Genomic DNA, 7,479 nt, shown 5'->3' with positions numbered 1-7,479 from the left:
TGTAAAACCTTACTTACAGCTTTAGTCAGCCAAGACTAAATATTTTCAGCTTTAGCAGTTAAAATCTTTTGGTGGTGTGTTGGTTTGTTGCAGTTCCAGGGATGGTATCCAGGGGCGCTCTACCACTGAGCTCCATCCCTAGCCCTTTTTATTTTGAGGAATGTTCTTGCCAAGTGGCCCAAGATGACCTCAAACTTGCAATCCTTCTGCCTCAGCCTCCTCAGTTGCTGTGATTACTATAGGCGTGTGCTACCACAACCAACTATTATAACAATCATGAGAGCCTCAGTCAGCAACCACTTTCAGATCAGTTTCAGACCACAAATAGACCTTTCTCTAGTTAGACCCTCTGTGTTTTTACACTTTCTCTGCCTGGTTGGAAACAAAAAAGATTGGGAAAAAAAGATGACCTCTTTTCTGTCATCCACCTTAGATCCTCGACTCTCACTTTCCAATGGGAATCCCGTTGCCTGAGTTACTAAATTTCTAACCAGCCTACTCCTCTGGCTTCCCCCCTTTCTAATGAACAGCTAATTAGCATTGAAAAGATTGCCTTTAATGAAACAGACCTTTCTGAAGTTTTTAAACAGCTATGAAAATATTCTAAAGAGAATTCAAGACCTTATATCAGGGATCAGCAAGCTTTCCCTATAACAATCAAATGATAATTATTTTAGGTTTTGCAGGCAGTATATGTTCTGTGGAGACTACTCAACTCTCCTATGATAGCTTGAAAGAAGCCTGAACAATATGTAAACAAATAGGTATGGCTATGTTCAATAAAACTGTATTTGTGAGCACTAAAGTTTAAATTTTATATAATTTGCATATGCTACAAAATATCCTTATTTTTAAATTTTAGTGTAAAACCATTCTTAGTTTATATACAGCAAGCTGGATTTGGCTCACAGACCACAAATTGCCAATCCCTGCTATAGATGATTACATGTTCAAGTATGCCACAATACTAAATAGTATGATAATAAATAGTATTGTTCGAAGAAGGAAGACATCAGATAGAACCAAAAGAATCAAAAGATTCCTGGGGAAAGTGATAGGTTGGGCCTTAAAGAAAGAGCAAAATATAGGCAAGTGGAGGAAAGAGAAAGGAAGGAAGAAAAGATATGTCTTCCTGGCATCTGAGTAATAATAAGAGAAAGAATGAAAGAAGACAGTTTTATGATCAAGTTGATTCAGGAGATATGTAAAGGTCCTGGATATCAAAATAAGAAAATTAAACATAGCCTTCATACAAATAGAATTTCTATATTATTCTTGCAGAGAAAAGAGCACTGATCTACAAGAGAAAGACTAAAAGCAGGTAGAACTAAGATGGGTATACTGCAGTTGTATAAAACGCAAGAGCCTGGTGACTGTAATGATGGTAATAGAAGAAAAGGCACAGTATCAGGAGACACATGGCATAAGGAATCAATAATACCTGAAGAATAAGAATATTTAGGCGAGGATTCAAAGTGACTCTTGGAATTCAGAATCAGGAAATAGGGAAAATTATAAATCATCCATTGGCTATTAAGCCCACATTATGGCCAGGACCAATGTGGCTGTCAGGATAGAAAAACCCATGCAACACAGATGTTACAATCCAGTAGGCAAGGGACAGTTATGTGAATATAAAGGTATGGTATTGTTGCAGGCACCATAATAGAAGTCTGAGAAAGTGTGGCTGCAGTCCAGGGAAAGCAATAGAAGACTCCTAACTTGAGTAAGCATCAGAAGTAACTACAAAATTGCTGGGCTTACAGATGGCACAGGCCTGTAATCCCAGTAAATCAGTAGGCTGAGGCAGAAGATCTCAAGTTTGAGGCCAGCCTCAGCAACTAAGTGAGACCCTGACTCAATAAAAAGATTTGGAGGTGTAATTCAATGGTAGAGCACACCCCTGGGTTCAATCCCTAGTACCTCCCCATCCTCCCCACCACACACACAAAAAAATGTTAGCTATTTTACTTTTTTTTCTTCTTGATACTGGGGATTGAACCCAGGGGTGTGCAGTATGCCCATCTTGGTCTACCTGCTCTTAGTCTTTCTCTTGTCAGATCAGTGCTCTTTTCCCTGCAAGAATAATATAGAAATGCTATTTGTATGAAGGCTATGTTTAATAACCTCTGAGTCACATCTCTAGATTTTTAAAATATTTCTTTATTTTGAGACACTGTCTTACCAAGCTACTTAGGACCTTGCTAAATTGCTGAGGCTGGTCTTGAACTTGCAATTCTCCTGTCTCAGCCTCCCAAGCTATCAGGATTACAGGCATGTATTACTGCACCCAGAAGCTACTTTACTTTTTTACTGAAGACTTTTATATAGAGGAATCATTAGGGCAGAACATAAAAGAAAGGTAGCACAGTTATAATGGGGAATTAGGAAAAAGAAGAATCCATTAGAGGAGAAAGAAAAAAATAGCTATTAGTATATTGGTGCAAGGGTTGGGGGTGTAGAGAGGAAGAGAATGTAATTGTCAGGGGTTCAAAAGCAGTAGGAAGGTTGATTGTTGATTAGGAGAAACATGGGAGAAAGCCCAGTGAATTCAACAGACCACGGGAAATCATTGATGATTTTAAAGAAAGGAGATTAAAGCCAGATTATAAAGCTCCAATGAAAGGAACCCTTCCTGTTCCAAGAAGTGTTTGTGCCAGCACCTGGGGTGCCAAACAGATTAGAGCAATAAATAGAGCAAGCCCAGATTAGAAATTTGGCTCAATGGACACCTGAGTGAGGTTGGCCAGATATCAACTATGAACATGGCAGGTAGGAACAGCATGTAGCAGTAGTTAAGAAGTCAAAACCACCCTCCCCCCCAAAAAAGGAAGAAGAAGAAGTCACAAACCAGTTAGGAATCAGACCAGAGGACTAGTGGAGAGCTGGAGGTATAGCTCTGTGATAGAGCATTTGGCTAGCATACAAGAAGCCCTGGGTTCAATCCCCAGGTACACACACACACACACACTCTTAATGGAAATCCTGCCAGAGAATCAGGACAGCAAAGGATGACCAACTATGAAAGACAGTAGCTAAGAGGAAAATAGGAATGTATCCAAATGACCCCTTGGAACTTACAGTGCTAGCGAAATGTCTGGCACAAAATAGGTTCCCCTTAAATATTTATTGGACAAACAAATGGCACAAATATAGGATACAATGCCATGTGGAAAGAGCAGGAGTTTGGAATCAGAACTTAATTCATACCCTAGCCCATTTACTCATCCATAAACTTTCATTATATATGCCTGAAGTAATAAAAAGATGTGGCCCTTGACTTCAGCAACTCATAGTTGATTGACAGAGTCAGAAAGAAACAGGCAATTGTTCTGCAACGTAATTAAGTGCTGTGACAAATTTGTGTGCAAAGGTACAGCTCTAGCCTCTACAGCTCACAGGTTCTCCAAAGTGATCTGCTGCATTCAGGCCAGAAGAGCCAAGAGGATCAGGAAAACCAAGGATGGAGTGTTTGAGGTGGGGGTGCTTGAGGTGATTCCAATCAGACAGAACAACAAGGAAAGCTGCTCAGAGGTGAGTGAGCACAGCCTGTTCAGGGAACTCCAAATGTTTAAGCACATCTAGAGCCAGAGTGCTTTGTGCTAGGTCAGCGGAGGGAAGTGAGGTTAGAATAGATGAGGACAGAGTGATAAATAGGGGCCAGATCACAAAGGACTTTGTGTGACATGCTAAAGAGATTGGATTTTTTTTTTCCCTGAAGGTGATGGAAAGCAAATGAAGAATTTTAAGCAGGGGAGAGACATGATCAAATTTGCATTTTAGAAATAGCAACAGCATGGAGGATGGGTTGGAAGGAGATGAGGCTGGGAATAGGGAGAATAATTTAATAGGCTACTGCAGTGATGAGTGAAAAATGATGAGGCCTTGAACTCAGCTTAGAGATAGTGGGTGGTTAGAAGTCAAGAGACAGAAATAACAGGTCATGGGCATGAGGGAGAGAAATGAGGCTAGGTGACCCCCACCCCCACATCTTCTGGCTTGGCATCTGGGAAAGGGTGGGGAAGGAAAGGAAGAAGGGAAAAAATAAATATGTATCTATTTTCTTCCATGTTCCAAGCACTGTTTGAGGAATTTTACATATATTACTTTATTTAGCCTTCACAATGAACCCAGATAATGGGTGTTATTAACTCTTTCTTCCAGATTAAAAAATAAAAACAAAAATCTAAAATTCAGAGAGCTCAATCCACCAGGCTATGGCCAACACAGGTATTTTTCAGACTCTGGCTCAGGATAGATGTGTTGGAAGAGGATGGGGGCATCAGTTAACCCTGAAGTCTATTTGGATGCCAGGTGCCTTCTGCAGCAGATACCAGTCTCAGTCTGATCCACAGAAGAGACTCTAAAGTTGGGAGACATTTCTGTCTCCCAAGCTCAGGGAGGTCTGTCCCCAAGGCAACTTTATCTCAAAGAACTGTTAGGTGAACTTCTCCATGAACAAAGCTCACAATAATCCCCAGACCTCCAGTCAAGGGACAGCTCTGAGCCGGAACATCTGTCTCCACCTGGCCTCTCCCTAAGCATTAAATATTGACCTAGGAGAGGAAGTGTACCAGTTGGCCCAGCATGATGATATATGAATCCCAGGCCCCATGGAGCTGGGTTAGTCATGACAAATAATTTAGGAAGAAAATGAATTCAAGTATCAAGGGCCAGAGTCACAATTTGAACCTAAGTCTGTATGACTCCAAGGTCCATATTTTTTCCACTTTCTCAAGTTGGGATAGTCACCAAGTTAGATTATACAGAGAAGTTAGTTTGTGGGGAATTGGACATAGTGACATTTTAGACCTAGTGAATTTGAGATGCCTCGGTGACATTCAAGTGAAGTCATCTAATAAACTGTTGGATATATTGTTCCCTTGTACAAATTACTTAAAGTATCTGAGTTGTTGAAAAAAATACTAAAGTCTCTGAGCCTCAGTTTCCTCATCTGTAAAATGGTAATATTATCTATCTTAAAGGGTTAACGGAGGTAAGATTCTTACATAGTACGCTGCTCACATTAGGCAGTCAATAAGAATAAATGAAGCTGGGTGTGGTGGGGCATGGCGGCACATACCCATGATCTCAGCGACTCCAGAGACTAAGGCAGGAGGATTGCAAGCTCAAGTCTAGTCTGGGCAACCTAGTGAGACCCTGTTGCAAAATTAAAAAAAAAAAAAAGCGGAAGTGGCGGGGAGGCACTGGCAATGTAGTTCAGTGGTAGAGTGCTCTTGGGTTCAGTCCCCTGAACCAACTACACACACACACACACACAAAAGAATAAATTAATAAAGCACTTGCTACCTATGATATTATGCATATTCATTACTGCACAATTTAGAATGTGATTATTTCCTTTTTTAAAAAACATATTTTTTAGTTGTAGATGGACACAATACCTTTATTTAGTATTTTTTATGTGGTGCTAGGGGTCAAACCCAGTGCCTCACACGTGCTACGCAAGCGCTCTACCACTGAGCCACAACCCCAGCCCTGCTTATTTCCTTTTAAGATTTAGTAGTTTAATTAACTTAGTCTCCATAGTTAGACTATAAATTTCTTTGTAATACGGATGCCGTCTTTTGTTATTCCTTATGATGCCTAATCAGAGAATGGGGACTTGACAACTTATTACTAGAAAAAAAATGTTGATGTGGAAGTGGATTGGGACCTAAGTATGGGAGATGCTTTTCCTTTCGTTGTCTCTTTCCCACCGGCTGCTTAATCAACCAAGCTAGAAACCTGGAGCAATCTTTAACTCTTCCTCTTTCTCAACCCAGACATCTAGTAGTCACAAAATTCCAAATTACTTCACCTATATATCTCAAAACTCTGTTCTCTCTCTACCACTGTCCTAAACCACCTGATCTCTCACCTCCATTATGGGTTTTCTTTCATTTGTTTGTTTTTCTATTTATTTATTTATTTATTTTTATGGGGTGCTGAGGATCAAACCCAGTGCCTCCCACTTGCTAGGTGAGCACTCTATCACTGAGCTACAACTCCAGCCCTGGGCAATAGTAACTGGTTACTTTGCCTCCAGTTCTGCCTCCTCAAATCCATCTTCCAAAGAGTCAACAGAGTAAACTACACAGAACACAGATCTGGCGGTGTCATTTCCCAGCTTACCCTTTCAAAGCTCCCTGATGGACTCAAACTGTTTAGTCTGATACATATGGTCCCTAATGCTCTATACATAGCACCACTGTTCATCTGAATATATTTCTTTATGTTTCTTTAAAGGTCTGTCTTCCTACCAGCATTTCAATGCCATGAGGTCAGGAAAGCATCTTATTCATCATTTTGTCCCAAGTATCTAAACACATAGTAGATTCTCAATCAATATTTGTTGAGTGAACAAATTAGTATGAAATCTCAGTCACATTTGAGCAAAGACAACAACAAATATATATACACATAGATATACTCACCATCTCCCAAAGACCAGATCCAAACACCTCTCTAAACTCAGCTTATTTTAAAATACCAAGTTATGCATAGTTGAATATTGTACCACTTGAGGTTAAGGATTCTACCAATTCATTCTGGGAACCTAAATGAGGTTCTTTTTTCAACTTACTATTGTGTGTGTGTGTGTGTGTTTGTGTTTATGACTCTAAGCTGCACTTGGGTTTTTAACCCATCTTTAAAGAAACAATTATAGGTTAGCTCTTAAGAAACTGAAGACATGAGAGAAAAAGGAAGAAGAAGGAAAAAATTCTCTTTTATTCTGTGGGAACAGTTTATGCAGGGCAGAACCAATTAATACCTAGGAATCCTCAATGAGAAGAATCTCTTTTTAAAATTTATTTATTTATTTATTTATTTATTTTGGTATCAGGGATTGAACTTAGGGGTACTCAACCACTAAGCAACATCTCCAGCCCTTTTTTGTATTTTTTTTTTTTTTAGAGACAGGGTCTCACTGAGTTGCTTAGAGCCTTGCTAAATTGCTGAGGCTGGCTTTGAACTTGTGATCCTCCTGCCTCAGCCTCCCCAGCCACTGGGATTACAGGCATGCACCACTGCACCCTGCTTAATTTTTGTTGTTGTTGTTTCTTTTAGTTGTAGATAGACACAATGACTTTATTTTTATTTATTTATGTTTGATGTGGTGCTGAGGATTGAACCCAGTGCCTCATACATCCTAGGCAAGCATTCTAACCCTGAGCCACAAACCCAAGCCCCCTACTTCTGATTCTTAAACGCATTAATCAGAAGTCCTTCATCTTAACTCCAGACATGCTGTGTACATAGTTTTGGAGACCCAATGAAAAATGAAAACCCTTATTTAAAAAAAAAAAATCTTATTTCAGGACTGCAGAGCAGAGCATTGACCCAAGCAATGAACTCCTCTGAATGCAGGGCATAGTGCAATCTACATAGGTCACACCTGAAGTCAGCTCTGGCACAGGAGTTCACAAATCAACCCCAGCTACCTCTGATTTACTAGAATTCACTCTGAATTAATTC

The sequence above is a fragment of the Marmota monax genome, unplaced genomic scaffold, assembly GCF_021218885.2.
Source record: "Marmota monax isolate L192 unplaced genomic scaffold, Marmota_monax_Labrador192_F-V1.1 WCK01_AAM20220418_F8-fsc00145, whole genome shotgun sequence".
In the NCBI taxonomy this organism is placed as follows: domain Eukaryota; kingdom Metazoa; phylum Chordata; class Mammalia; order Rodentia; family Sciuridae; genus Marmota; species Marmota monax.
This window is presented reverse-complemented; position numbering follows the sequence as displayed.